A 16192-nucleotide genomic window follows, 5' to 3' on the forward strand; every position below is an offset into this window, starting at 1 on the left:
AGCATGACCAATGGGAAAAGCCACAATAGAAAGCTTTCCTTGCCATGCTTGAAGTCTTAAGAGATCAGTAAACTATATATGGCCAGTGCGCCAAACTATGACAACGAGTGTTTTTGTAAATTCCGTTTTCTTGGAATGCAGTCACACCCATTTATTTACGCCTTGTCTCCCAGCTGTTTTCACCCTACAGTGGCAGCGTTGAGCAGCTCTACCGCCTGCAAAGCCTAAAATATTTACTGTCTGGCTGGTTACAGAAATAAGTCAGCTGACTCGTGTTTGAAGAGTTGGCTGTTGCGTGCAGGCATTATATAGTAGTCGGAAGCACTTTATTATAGCAAGGTCAAGGGGCTCCTTCTTATTTTGATTAACATCACCAGAGATTATAATCATCTCCTCCTCCTGAGGTAGAGGATGCTTTAAGAATTGTTTACACCGTGCAGTGTCAGCCTGGCTTCTGCCTGCTTAGCTTCTACCTAATTTCACGTTTCTTGGTGAGCCCTGATCTTTTCTTAGGATTTTGGACCCCTCTCCTTCTTTCTGCTGAGCTCCCTCTCAGTGGAAGAACTGTGAGTCTTCTGTGTGTCTCTGTCACCCCACAGGTGGTGCTGGTTTTGGGGGACATTATCATGGAGTTATTTTGCAGAATAAGACTTCTTTGTTGAAGGTCTTTCTTGGTCTAACGTCGCCTAACCCAGTCATCATTTCTGAAATTCTTTCTGCAACTTACTGAAACATCTAGGTCGTCTTGGTTTTCATCTTGTTTACAATTATAAATGCAAGGTATAGATTTTATAGAAAAAATTTAAAATACAAGAAGGTATTTAAAAGAGAAAAATGTACTAATATTTTGACATATCTTATTGCCATCCTTTTTCTTAGATATTAAAAAAATTGGTATCCCAGTGAAGATGTGATTGTATAGTACTTTCTATTTTGATATTTTAAGCACTGTTCCATATTAAATATTATGGTAAAATAATTTTTAGTAAATGTATGCACTTCTATTTTATGGATATGCTAAAATTTATTATGATATTCATCAGATTTCTCCTTTTTTGCTATAATAAATGACCCCATAATTAATATTTATACATAAATCTCTGCTTTCATTTGTGTTATTTCTTCAGAATAAGATCCTAGAAATAGAATTACTTGGTCAAATAGTAGGAATCTTGCTAGCACTCTTTATATTTATTGCCTAATTGCCTTCCTGAAAGTATATTTCAATTTATATTGAAATATTTCCTTAACCCTTATGATTTTTCACATCTGCTAATAGATTTGAAAATGTTATTTTGTTTTAATTCACATTTATTTGAACTGATAATATTGATCATCTGTTAATGTGCTAGGTATTCATTTCTATTCCACTTATTATATTTCCACTATAATTTGTTCCTCAGTCCTTAAAGTCAAGGTGACCAGGTTCCAAGACTGGCTCAAACATTTTCCATCTGTGTAACCCTGGGAAGTAACTTTGTCTTTCCAAGTCTGTTTTCTTATCACTAAAATGGGAATAGTTATATGTATGTCACAATCTTGTCCTGACGATGACGAGTGCCATGCACCGTGCTGGGCATATGTGGGTGCTTGAAAACTTTGGCATGGGATTGTGAGACTTGAGAGAGGCAGACTGATCCTGTATTTAGATTTTCTCATGTCTTTGTTCAATTTAAGGCTGTACACACCAGCTCTGCAGGCTCTGTTCAGCCTTGGCTATAAGTGGAACTCTCTGATCTAAACACCTTGCAGCAAGCAAGTTTGTTACTCTGAGGTATCCTTACCTGTGTCACCATCTCCCCAAGCCTCCTTGCCACATTCGGGCAGAGCTTCCACCCCTTCCCCAATAATTTGGGAGATGGCCAAGGTGAGGACATGGCAGCCTGCCCTGCTGCCGCCCTCTCTGTTCTTGCCTGGTTCAAGCATCACCATTGGTCTCTGTCACTGCACCTTATTCTCCTGTCTCCCTGATCCCTGATGATTGTAGCTCTTCTTTCTTATTCTCCAAAGCATCCCTACCACAAGGCTGTTGTGTAATAAAATTTAACATAGGGAAATGGAAAGAGAGATCTCGGTGCTTATAAGCACACAAAATAACTTAAAATTTAATAGATGTCATTACAACTTCCTGGTCCATCCTTGGTCCCAGGGAATTTCTCCCCTCTTGTCTTTCTGTTTGATCCCTGACCTTTCAAGTTGTTAACAGATTCTTTTTATTTTCTTCTACAGCAAGTTTCTTAAAATTGGCCCTATTGACATTTTGGGTGGGATAAGTCCTTGTTGTGGAGCCAGCCTGTGCACTGTAGGATGTTTGGCAGCGTCCCTGGCTTCTGCCGGCTAGATGCCAGTTGTATCTCTCCCTCCAGTTGTGACAACTAAAACTGTCTCCAGCTACTGCCGAATGTCCCCTGAGAGTCAAAGCATACCTTGTTGAGAATCACTGTTCTAGAGTTATCTTCCCTTCATCCCTCTTTTTTATCATTCTTGGGTCCCTAGACTCCTTAGTCCCTCAAGCACCAAGAGAAGCCTCAACAAATTCTTCATACCTCATTACGTGGAGCAATTTAATGTCTAACCTTGATCTCATACTTGGCTCCTGCCTCTGTAGGGCTAAAGAAACTTCACTGAAGTGTTTATTTTGACTAAACACAAAAGCCATCCGTTGAGCCTCTATTCTTAGCCAAGAATGTGTAGCCTTCAAAATTATAGTTCGTTTTTTTATTCATCCTAGATCACATTAATGAGGAAAGGTCCTCATCTGCCCTGCCAAGGTCATGGATGTGTTTGTGTGTGTGTTTCTATTCTTTCTCCTCCTCCTCCTAGATATTAAATGGATGGGTTGACTTAGAGGTTTCTGAGGGTCTTTCCAGTAACGCTGTGCTCTAACTGAAATTCAAATTCTGGTTTGGCTATTCGCTATTTTCAGGAACATTTACTAAGCGTATGAAAGTCTCCCCTACCTAAAATCCCACCCTTTTATAATCCGGCTATTTCCTCTTCTGAAAGTTCCAGCTCCACTCGATATGCTTTCGCTAAAGGTCTCTGTGGGTCTTCCTTCCACGGGCCCTGCAGCAGAGAAAGGTGTCAGTAGTTTCCCTGCTTGGGACCCTGTAATCCATTTCTCCATGCACATTTCTGGGTTTGGTTAATGTATTTCTGTGGCAGGAATGATGAAAAATTTAAAGTCCTGAGCTTTCAAAAGTGTATTTTTCAGAGTCAGTTACAGGAAAGAGAGGGAAGGCTGGGCCAGTAGTCAGAGCTGCAGGATGCTTCTTCACAATGGGCAGCCTCTTTCCTTTGTCCCGTCTGAGGTCTGAGTTTCGGCAGCTGCAGCGGGGCTGCCTCTGCAGTTCCCTGGGAGAGAACTTGTAGCAACTGAATACACGGCAGGATCTGGGTGACACTTTCTAATTCACTTGTATTTGTTCCTTGCCTCACTTTCACACAATTATTCCTACTTAGCTTTCTCTTACATTATTATCATTCCATTTTTTAGAAAGTGAATCTGTGCATTATGGACGCCATTCTGCCATCTTCCCCCAGATGCACTTAGAAGCAATAGGCTCTCTAACAGTGGGGGTGATGCTATTTAGGAGATGCTATATTTCGTGAGCTGTCTGTGCCAAAGCACTCCTCCCCATTCCACCCAGAGGTTCTTGTGGGGCCCGAGGCACTCACTTAGCTTTTGTTCTTCTTTCCTTTTCTATAAAAATGCAAGCAATTTAACTTCCTTTTCTTTGCTGAATAGCAAGTAGGGGGAAGGTGATGTTTGTAAAGTCAGAGAATCGAGGATGGTTGAAATAGCAATGCTTTCTTTATATTACTACTGTAGCTTCTTAAGATTAACTACGCGTGTACTGGTGCCTGCTGCTGTGCTACACTCTTAATACGCACTATTTCATTTATCACTGTAACAGTCTATCAAATTGGTTCTATTATTCCTATCCTTATTTTACAGATGAGGAAACTGAGGCTTAAGAAAATGTCTCATCCCTACAGTGAACTACTCTTCAGCAAAAATAAGGGGCAGACTTCTGACATTTGCTATGCCGTGGATGATGGATGAACCTCAAAAAACATTATGTTAAATAAAAGAGGTCAGACATAAGAGACCTCATATTGTGTGATTCCATTTATGTGAGGTGTCCAGAAAGGGCAAATTTATAGAGGCAGAAAATAGATTTATTTATAGAGACAGAAAATAGTGGTTGCCTGGAGCTGAGAGTGGGAATGGAGATTAACTGTAAGTGAGAATGAAGGTTCTTACTGGAGGGATGACAATATTCTAGAACCGATTTATGGTGAAGGCTGTGCCATTTGGTAAAGTTACTAAGTCACTGACTTGTGCCCTTGAAATGTGTGTATTTATGCTGTGTCCACTATAATTCAATACAATTGTTAAAAAAGAAACCATAAAAAGAAGGGAGGGAGGGAGGAAGTAGGAAAGGAGGAAAGGAGAAGAAAAGTGGCACAGGAAGGAGCAGAACCCACATCTGAACCCAGGTCTGTCTGTTTCCAGAAGCTCTGGTCTTAACCACTGTACTTTATTGTCTTTCTTCCTTTTCCAGTCCCCTTCCCGTTTTCTTTCTTTCTCCTACACTTAAAGGTAGGCTACCTTCTGTCCACCTTGAACCTTTTCCCAGGCTGACTCTGTGTGCCATGACACTGGAATCCATTTTTAATGAGGTTTGAGCATGCAGTCACATTTTGCGTTATTATGCTGGGCCTCTCGACTCGGTGCCTCTGAATTATGTTTTGCTGTGGTTCTAGCCAGCTCTCATTCCCTCGACCTGCAGGTATGTTGTGACTTCTTAGGTTTGTCCTTTGGCGATCTCTGAGATGCGGGTGTGCTCTTGTTTTCTGCCTCCATCTGCCCTTGGGTATTCTGCACAACCAGGACCAAATGAGGCCTTAGCAGTCATGGTCAGTGCCTCTGCGTGGCTGGCCCAGGGCTTCTAGGGAGAGGCTAGGCATTCGCTAATTCATCCCCATAGTTAACTCTCACTCCTCTTTACATTTTCCATTTTCCTTCAGTGGAGCCTATACTGATTTCTTTCCACTGGATTACAGACTAAGCTAGACAAATGCAGATTTCAGGATAAGAAGTTTGGTCACAAAGCCCAATTCTTTAAGGATCAAGTTACTGGGGTTGAAGTATATTTAATCTGGTACCCAAAGTAATGAGAGAAACTAAAATATGGAGCACTCTTCAGGGGTCCTAAAGATTCTCCATTCTGTTAGTCAGGAATCATCTTGTTTTGAACAACCAGAAACTCAACCTGTAAACAAGCCTAAGCATAAAAGGAAATGTATTGACTCGCATAACCGAAAGGTCCTGAAGCAGATGCTTCAGGAATGGCTGCAACTAGGGGTTTGAATACCGTCATTGTGGCTGGTCTCTTTCTGTGCCCTGCTTTCCTTGACGTTGCCTTTATTCAAATATAGGCATTTCCTTCATGGTTGAAAGAAGTCAGAAATTTGTTACTCAGCATTTAAAGGAATTTTGAAATATTTTGAGGTCAAAATTTCAGTCTGTTGACATACATTTCCCTTTTTATTGGCAGCTCCTTAGCACAGGATCTTAAAACAGAAAGGGGTCTCAGACATTACTGGGTCTAATCCCCTCAGAAGATCTAGATGCAGAGACGATATCAACTGCTCACTCAGAGTAATGGTTCAGATCGGTAGCAGACCCCAGGGCTCTTTATTCTGGTGATATTTGCTTCTGATGGCCAGTGTGGGCAACAGATATGCTCATGTTGGAGCATTAGAAAATGTGCACTGGTTCTGACAGCATCTGATTTTAGTTCTTTAAACTGAGCTAAGACTAAATCAGTATGTGGGCATCAAAAATAGACGTGTGTGTGAGCTTGAAAGCTGCCACATGGAACTGAGTCTGGTCCCAGGAATCTGGTCGCCAAGAGTGGGTTCAGTAACCTTTGGAGACATTCATCATGTCAGCCTTTGACGCTGGAGCTCAGCCTTGAAAAGACTTCTGGTTTTGCCAGTGTTGTAACTGATTCTCAAGTACCTCCCTCAGACTGAAGAGCGTCTGTGGCAAGTGGCTGATGGCCTGAGCAGATGTGATGTTCCCTAATATGATGGCAGTTGTCAGCCTGTTCCATGTGACAGATGACAAGTCATATTTCATACAGAGAGATGAGCAAGCTGAGTCGTGTGGCATTCACTATTGGCGCCGGTGATGTATTTGTAGCATTGATTTTTGACGGCCCTTTTTATTATTTTTATCTCTGAACTATCCACTTCTAAAGGGAGAGCATGTCTACCCACCATATCTTCATTTGTCAAGCCCTTCCTAGGAAATTTGAAAGGATTTTTCTTCTTCAGTAGTGGGGGAATCCTGATAAATTTTCAAAATTGTCGGATATAGATCTTCAGTGTTATAGGCCAACTTTAATTTTGTGTGTCTTGGAGACAGCGTTTATTTTCTATACCACCAGTATTGCATTTGGACTTATTGTTGGTCTCTCCTGCAAAACCACAAGGTCAAATTGAAGTGAGGTGAGATGAGGGAGTCTGGTTTTGTTAGCGGTATGTATGATGACGGTAATTTCCTGATCGGCATAGAGCGGTGCTGCAGGACATATACCAGGCATGTATTATCAAACGGATTCTCCTCTTAGAATGCATGCACCTGGGCTTTGGAAGAAGTCCCTTTGATTCTCCTTCACCCTGGATGCCTCTGAATTTTATTGGTTGCATAACAGACAAACTCCAGCAAGACTATTTTCTCTAAGCGGTATTTGCAATAATGAAAGTAGAATTGGTACTTGATTTTTTTTTTTTTTAATGTGCAGGTCCATTTTAGTTACTCCATTTACTAGCTATTTAAGTGATATAGTGATGTTACTTTTTACTATGGCTAAAATTAAGGCTGCCAAACCCCAATATCCTACATTCTTGTCTCTTAGCTAAGATGATTTTCTTTCCTGTGGAATGGTCTTTTCTCTGTTGGCTTCTGTCTCAGAGCTCAGTGCATCTGGAAGGTACAGAATACAGTCTGCCAGTGAATTGGACTATGACTGGCTTGTTTGGGACTTTTATTTTTGGGCTTTTTAATCTACCATGATAGTTGAATAGGGATATAATGGAAAGATTTCCCTGATGTCTTGTGGGGACTGAATTTCCAGATGGTTCACAAGTTCACTGCTCCTCCATCAAGGCTACTGGGCTTGGCCTGTTGCCAGGTGGAGCCAGAAGTTGGGAACACAGAGCTGTGGTACTTGGAGAATGAGTGCATCCAGTTTTGCTTGCTAAGCAGGTGGCCGTGGCCCAGTGCCTGGCTCTCAGCAGTACTGATGTGGAGAGGGCTAGAGGCACAGCCAGCCTGCTCCCAGTAAAGGAGATTCTTTTTGAGGTCTCAGAACCAAAGGCAAATTGCTGGTGTATGGCCTGTTGACATGCTAATAAGCTTTGCGCTGTTTAATACCGTGTGCTAAAAGGGTGCTCTTTGAAGTAATAACCTTTTAAAATTAATAGTGCTATCCCCCAGCGGAAATTGTTTTCTTAGAAGTGTCACTCTTCACTTTTATTTAAGTGATACTGCACTTTTAATGTTAAAAGGCACAAAGCTCAAAGCAAAAAAAAAAAAAAAAGAATAAAACAATTTTTTAAAAAACTTGTGACCAGCTTAAAGAGACTTTTCTCCATCGAGGTGAAAGCTTTTCCAGGAATCTGGAAAGATGTAATTTGGGAGAAGAGTGGGGTTCCCGGTGAAGAGCTCTCTAGAGAACCCTCATCTGAGTAGGATCCCCAGGGGTCCTGCGAGATAAGAAGAGCCTGCTTCTTGGGGGTGGTGTCAGCTCGTGCTAGATGGACATGGGTCTGTTTGTTACCAGGGGACTTGGGGAGTACCCCAAAGGGCTGCAGGAGCTGTTCCACTTGTCTCTAAGTTCCCCCCGGGCTTCTGTCTTAGGGTATGCATGGCCAAGCCTTAGGTTAACGAATAGTTTCTCTTGAAAAGGTGGTGAGACATAAGTCAGGAGGGTTTTTTTTTCCCTTTAATTTATTTTATTGAAATATAGTTGATTTACAGTGTTGTGTTAATTTCTGCTGTACGGCAAAGGGATTCAGTTATACATATGTATACGTTCTTTTTCATATTCTTTTCCATTATGGTTTATCACAGGGTATTGAATATAGTTCCCTGTGCTATACAGTAGCACCTTGTTGTTTATCCATCCTATATGTACTAGTCTGCATCCGCTGATCCCAGATTCCCAATCCATCCCTCCCCCCACCCCACCCACCTTGGCAACCCCAAGTCTGTTCTGTGTGTCTGTGAGTCTGTTTTGTAGATAAGTTGGTTTGTGTCATATTTTAGATTCCACATGTAAGAGATATAATATGGTATTTGTCTTTCTCTTTAAATCAGGGTTTTTAAACCAAGTTTTTTGGTTTTTGTTTTTTACTCAAAATGCCATTAGATATCAATTAGCTATTCCTTGGCCTGTTTCTTCAGCCCTTGGCCGATAAGTGGATAACTACTAGTCCTTAGTTATTTCTGGCATCTGAGTAGAACCAGTGACCCATCCTGTCTTAGGAAGGATGGCGGAAAGAGATTCATCCAAAATCGAGCTCTGTGAACATGACCTGGCTGCTGTCCCTTCCCCTTAAGGTGACAGGCTACTCTTTTAATAGGAGATGAGCAACCAGGATGATATTTGGGGCATCAAGAGGTAGATTTTCTCCATACTCTAATAGGAATATTTCTGAGCACAATCATAGTATTCTCTTGATCTAGAGAGATATAAAGACCAAAGAACACCTTATACTTTTGTTCCTTGCCCTCGTTGTTACATACATAAACCATTTCTTGGGAGGGAAATGGCCCCGGCCTTGAGAAGCCATGCTCTCCCGGAGGTCATTATAAAATATGTGTGTTGGGCTTCCCTGGTGGCGCAGTGGTTGAGAGTCCGCCTGCCGATGCAGGGGACACGGGTTCGTGCCCCGGTCCGGGAGGATCCCACATGCCGCGGAGCGGCTGGGCCCGTGAGCCATGGCCGCTGAGCCTGCGCGTCCGGGGCCTGTGCTCCGCAACAGGAGAGGCCACAACAGTGAGAGGCCTGCGTACCGCAAAAAAAAAAAGGAAAAAAGGAAAGAAAAATATGTGTGTTCTTCAGCTGAAGGCAGGACATTTAAATGGCAATTGACTAAGATGGATCAGGCTGTCTCCAGGTTCAACGTCTCTGACGTAGAACATCTGGAAGCTGGGTTTTTCAACTTTTTAAAAACGTGAAGGGCAAATGCTTGATACTTGCACTTGACGAATTTAGTTCCTTTTTTTTTTTCGGTAGCCCAATACTGTGGCTTCTCACCTGCTTCCAAACTACGCAACTTTGCCCCTCAGCAGTTGCTGCATAAGCTCGCCTCCTCCTTGCTTCTCATCCCTTCCTTCTTTGAATGGCATCCTTCTCTAATGCTGTCTGAATTCCATCTTGCTTCATTGGAGGTTTACCCCCTTTCTCTTTAATTCTTCTCAGAGTAGGGAGGGATTTGGTATTGAGTTTAGAAAGAAATGAACTGATTTGGAAACATGAAGGACAACAAAATCCACCTAAAAAAGGGAAATAATGAATTTGATCTGTTCACTGCTACCCACCCATAACTCTAGTTTGTAATCTCAGATCTCCTGTGGTGGGACCATCTCTCTCGTAATCTACCCCTGGGGTCTAGCACAGTGCCTAGAGCATAGCAGACGCTCACGTTTGGTATATGAAAAGTGAGTTTTCAGTGGAGTGAAGGTAGCTGACCTATCATAGTGAACAGTTCCTAAATCTCTAGCTGCCCTACCAAGACCAAGCAAAACTGAGTGAGTGAGGAATATGGTCCTGGCTGGGAAGGAGATCACTTATGTATTAACTACAAATGAGACCATCCAAAACTTAGTGCCTTAACACAGTGATTATTGAGACGATGATTCAGAGGGTTGAAAGTTCAAGCTGGCCTCAGCTGGGCAGGTTGTGTGGTCTTGGCTGAACCCCCTCCTGTGTTCAGTCTCCTTTGCTGCAGGTCAGGTCAGTGGCTCTACTTCTGGGAGTTGGCTGTATGTCAGAAGGGAGAGGGGATGAAGGGGTCATATGTCTCTCATCCTCCATCACACTTGCCTGTTCGTATGGTAGCAGCAGGGTTCTGAGGGAGAGTGGGTGCTATAGTCTGAATGTTTGTGTCCCCCCAGAATTCATATGTTGAAGTCCTAACCCCCGCAATGTGATGGTATGAGGAGGTGGGAGGCTTTGGTAGGTGATTAGGTCAGAAGGGCAGAGTCTCCACGAATGGAATCAGTGCCCTTACAAAAGAGACCCCCTAAGAGCACCTTTGCCCCTTTTGCCACGTGAGGACCTATTGAGAAGGGAGTCATCCATGAACCAGGAAGTGAGCTGTCACCAGACACTGAATCTTCTGGCACCTTGATCTCAGAATTCCCAGCCTCCAGAACTGTGAGAAATAAATGGTTGTAGTTTGAGTCTCCCAGCTGATGGTTTTGTTATAGCAACCCAGATGGACTAGGACAGTGGGGAATGTACAGGTCTCTTAAGGCCTAGGCTCAGAACAGGCAACTGTATCACTTCCAGCACATTCTATCAGCCATCCCAGATTCTAAGGATGGAGAAAGGCACTTCCTCATGATGGGACTAGCTGCAAAATTATATCGCACAGGGATGTGGATATACAAAGGGAAACAATTATGATTAGTCTTTAAAAACAGCTTTACTGAAGTATAATTAACATAACGACAAACAGCCCATATTGAAAGTGTACAATGTAATATGTTTTGACGTTTCCATATGCCTGTGAAACCATCCTCATTATCAAGATTATGGACATACCTGTCACCCTGAAAAGTTTCCTGTGTCCCTTTGTAATCCTTCCCTCCTGTACCTTCCCCCAGCCAGGTGACCACTGATCTCCTTTTGATTCGTTTGCATTTTCTAGAATTTTACATAAATGGAACCTTACTCTTTGCCTGCCTTTCTCCCTTAGCATATTTTGAGTCTTATCCATTTTGAATCATTTATCCGTAGTGTATCCCTTTTTATTTTGTGAGTACTCATTTGTGTATGTATGACAGTTCTATCACCTGTTGATGGATTGGGGTTGTTTCTAATTTTTTGGCCAGTACACATGAAGCTGCTACGAATATTCATGTATAAGTCTCTGTATGGAGATAGACTTTCATTTCTCTTGGGTAAATACCTAGGAGTGGAATGACTGAATCATAAAGCAGTTTCACATTTAAGTTTTTTAAGAAACTGCCACACTTTTCCACAGCGGCTGCACCATTTTACGTTTCCACCAGCACGGTGTGAAGGTTCTAGTTCTCTAAGTCATGACTGTGCCTTGGAATTGGTAACGTTTAAAATTTGAGCTACTCTGGTAGGTGTGCACAGGTACCTCATTGAGGTTTTCATTTGAATTTCCCTAATGATTAATAAATGAGCATCTTTCCATGTGCTTATTTGCCACTGGCGTATCTTCTTTAGTGAAATATCTGTTCAAATCTTTTGCTCATTTTTAAAACTGGTTTTTCTTATTATTGACTTTTAAGAATTATTTATTCCGGGTATAAGTCCCTTTTCAGAAGTATAATTTGCAAATATTTTCTCCCATTTTGTGGCTTTTCTTTTCATTCTCTTAACTGTGTCTTTAAAGGGCAAAAGTTTAAAACCTTGTTGAAGTCCAGTTTATCGTTTTTTTTCTTTTATGGATTGTGCTTTTGATGTTTTATCTAAAAGCTCTTTTCTTAACCCAAGGTCACTAAGGCTTTCTCATGTGGTTTGTTCTAGAAGTTGTATAGTTCATTTTATAAAGTTTATTGTTTTAGGTCCCACAAGTATATTGAGTTAATTTTTGTATATGGTGTGGAGGTATAGATTTCCAGTTGTTTCCTTACTATTTGTTGCAAATATTATACTTTCTCCATTGAATTGCCTTTGCGTCTTTGTCAAAACCTCGGCTATCCATGTATGTTTGGGTCTGCTTCTAAACTGTTTTGTTCAATTGAAGTATTTGTTCGTCTTGATGCTAAGACAACACTATCTGGCTTACAGTTTTATAGTAAGACTTGAAATCAAGTCCCTTCCCTTCCAAGGAAAACTGAAGTACTACCGCAAGAATGGGAAAGGATGCTGAGCAGGCAAAAACAAATTACATCTCCCATAATTTACTTCTGGTTCTAGAGCAGCAGCTGTGCACTTGCTGAATGAAATTGATTAACTTTAGCCACTCTTGAGGTCCTGTCTCAAATCCGTCTCTCCATCGTAGTAAATTTTTCCCTTGTCACTGGGCACTGTGACATCTTCAGAGAGGGAAGATGCATTGTGTACATCGCTACCATGCCTCCCTATGGTGGAGCTGGGCTTCAATTGATTTTCAAACAGCCAAAGAGAGAATCCATATCCCTAGTCTGCCTTCCCAGTGTGAACCCAGTGTGACTAATAAAATGCCTCCTGAATAACGATGTCATATTGGCAATTCCATTTATGTGATGTGCATGGAAATAATAGAACTGCACAGTTTCACTGAAACATGGGCAGTTAGAACTGGCAGGCACCTGAGGAATCATCTAACCCAGTGTCGCTCGCACTTTGAATTCTAGGACCACTTTTTTTTTTTTTTTTTTTTTGCGGTACGCGGGCCTCTCACTGTTGTGGCCTCTCCCGTTGCGGAGCACAGGCTCCGGATGCGCAGGCTCAGCGGCCATGGCTCACGGGCCCAGCCGCTCCGCGGCATGTGGGATCCTCCCGGACCGGGGCACGAACCCATGTCCCCTGCATCGGCAGGCGGACTCTCAACCACTGCGCCACCAGGGAAGCCTTAGGACCACTTTTAACGTTGTTTTTTCTGCCTCTGCATGTGAGCATTTTATTCAGTCAACACCTGATGCTTGCGTGGATTCAAGAACCTCTGATGATGGTTTTCTGACAGTTTGGAAACCCCCGATCTTGTTCAGCCACTGTCGTTTTGACAATTGAGAAAATTAAGGAAGTTGATAATAAAGAGAAGTGATTTACACAACACTCCACGGCAGACCTAGATCAAGAACCTGGGTCACTTGGACTTTTCCTAATTTTGAGGTTCTTCCCACTGTATCAGGCTGAACCTGTTGCATATTCTATTGGAATAGAAAGACTTGGACTTCTTCAAAATAATACATTTCAGGAGGAATTGTTAGACTAATTTTCTAGGCAAGTTGGATTTTTAAATTTTGTTCCTTTGATTCCACTTTTCAGAAGAAATCCATCCTTGCCCTCTGTGTCTAATAAAGAGAAAAGGACCTGCCACTTATTCAGCACTTACTCTGAAGTTCTTTAATCCTCATGACAACCCCATAAAGTAGCAATTTATGATTCCCATTTTACAGATGATGAAAGGGGGCTCAGAGAGTGGAAGAAAATTGCCCAGGTTTGCACAGCTAGTAATGGTGGTACTTACCAATCATCATGGTTGTGCCCTCTCTCTTTTTAACATTCTAATAAACATTTTCTACAGATAAGAAAGGACACTTCAAAGATGCTGAGAATGTCAGTGCCTATTTACTTCATAGACTGTCGAGGCAAAGTGTAACTAATGACATCAACAATGATAAAATAAGGAAAGGGTAAATGCCTAACCCTTCAGACCTTCAAAAAGAGCATGTGCTGGCTCCTAGGACTTACCCTGGGTTTCTCAGGGTCCTTTCCCCTTTCAGCTAAAGCAGGGATCGGTGATCTACTGCCTGTGGGCCAAATTCGGTCTACCATCTGTTTTTATAAATAAAGATTTATTGAAACACAGTCATATTCATTCATTACTGATTGTCCATGGTGGCTGCTTTTGTATTACGATGGCAAATTTGAGTATTTGTGATAGAGACTGTATGGGTCACAGAGCCTAAATATTTACTCTCTGGCCCTTTACAGAGAAGGTTTGCTGACCCAGGGTCTAAAGGAACAGTTTGCAAACCATATTCTCCAGAGGCCTATATACGTTCACTGAAATGGAACTCAAAAGCCTCTGTCACCGGGGCATGAGCGTCAGTTGACAAGGTTCTCGGGGCCTAATTTACTTCAAACAGAGCAGTTCTGCTTTCATCTCTATTATATAATGGGTTTTCGCAGTTTGAATCTGTGCTAGGTCAGGGTGATGGATAGACTGGGGACGTTAGGTCAGATCCCTGGAAAGTTCTATACATGTTTTTCTAACTGCTGACCCTGGCAGGAAAATCCAGGTGCCTGTGCAAAGTAAATTGGAGCTTTTGACACTTTATTTTCATAACTATGGGAAATAGGAATTCTCCTGCCTACTGCAGAACAGTACTTACTTGAGGAATTAGAAGCTTCTGGGTGGAATGGTGCTGGATATTTTACTTAGGACAAATGTCCTATTATGACCATAAAGTTTGGGTGGAAGATAAGGTAGGTCTATAAAATAACCTATCAGAATTGATATTTTGGTTATGGAACTTTTGACTGATGATGTAAGAAATGCCTGAGGCATATTACCTCCTGCAAGGCAGTACTTACTTACCAGGAAAATGCAAACTGTATTTCTGTGATACTGTTTCCAGGTTATTGAAACAACTATTTTTCCTTGAACAGCTGGTCTGACATGTCCGTAATGCCCTAGGTGAAAAAAAGAGAGAAGTAATTAGTTGATCCTTTAGAACATTTTTTTTTTTTTTTTTGCGATACTCAGGCCTCTCGCTGTTGTGGCCTCTCCCGTTGTGGAGCACAGGCTCCACACGCACAGGCTCAGCGGCCATGGCTCACGGGCCCAGCCGCTCCGCGGCACGTGGGATCCTCCCGGACCGGGGCACTAACCCGAGTCCCCTGCATCGGCAGGCGGACTCTCAACCACTGCGCCACCAGGGAAACCCTAGAACATATTTTTAATTGGTAAAAATGTCACTTCCGATCCAATTCAATGATGGCAGAGTATCTTGTATCAACTAATGCTTCCACTGACAATAATCATAAACTCTGGACAAAATATAGAACAAAAGACATTTTAAGGCACTGGAGAGGGTGACCCAAAGCAGGCAGAAACCGGAGGGTATTTAATACTTGAAAGAAGGAAACTGTCCTGGATGAAATACACATTTATATGGTTTTTCTCATTTGGGTCACCTAGTCTACATGTGATGAGATGACTAGAACTGAGCCAGAAAGACACAGTGTGACTGACTTGACATGATACAGGGCAGAATTCAAAGCTGCCGGAGAAGATGGAAAGTGAAGGAGTTTTTCCAGAACGGAGAAGATGGAAAGTGAAGGAGTTTTTCCAGAACGGAGAGACCCCAACTATGCATAAAACCCTCCTTGAATCCTTGGCTAACCATAAATTCCACACACACAGGGGAGATTCTAAGAGGCTCAACAGAAAGCAAGAGCTGGAAGCTTGAAAGATTTAAGCAGAGATGTCAATTTCTACACGGTAAAGAGGAGACAGAATTAAGACTTTTAGTCCTTCCAAGTTAGTGGGTCTTGCTAAACACCTCGAGCTTTCCATTGAAATCCCACCATATCTCTGGTCTAAGGGATTTGCCTTAGAATCAAGGGCCAAATACAAACAGATACAACAAAATAAAGGGTAAAATCAGGCTTCCACAAGATAAAAATGCCAGCCATTTTTTATGTTGGTCTTCTGTGACAAAACTTGTCAGGAGAATATGCCAGAACCCAGAGTCGACCACATATCATGTACCATATCCAGTATGCTAGAAGTATTATTGAATATGCAGGAAATGTAAAGTAGGAGGTAGGAGAATGTGATCCATAATCGAGAGAAAAAGCAATCAATAGGAAAAGACATAAGGTGATCCTGAGTTTGAAATTAACAGACAAGCACTTTAAAGAAGTTATTGTAAATATGTTCAAAAATTGAAAGGAAAATATAGTCATACTATTGAAAAGATAGGAAATTGATACAAAAATGAAACTATAAAAATATAACCAAGTGAAATTTTAGAACTGAAAATTACAATATCCTAAATGAAACACTCAATGGATATTTGGCCTTCCCTCCTGATATCTTCCATATTTCCCTCATTGAGCAAACCACAGAACTATTTAGTTAAAAAAAAAAGCTAATGTGTTTTACCCTTTATAGAAATATTATATATGTTCTCTAACTTGCTCTAAGAATATGTGTCTGCCTGTGTACTGGAAAAGTATAAAGAAGTACGAGGGAG

The sequence above is a fragment of the Phocoena phocoena genome, chromosome 16 (genome assembly GCF_963924675.1).
Source record: "Phocoena phocoena chromosome 16, mPhoPho1.1, whole genome shotgun sequence".
Taxonomy (NCBI): domain Eukaryota; kingdom Metazoa; phylum Chordata; class Mammalia; order Artiodactyla; family Phocoenidae; genus Phocoena; species Phocoena phocoena.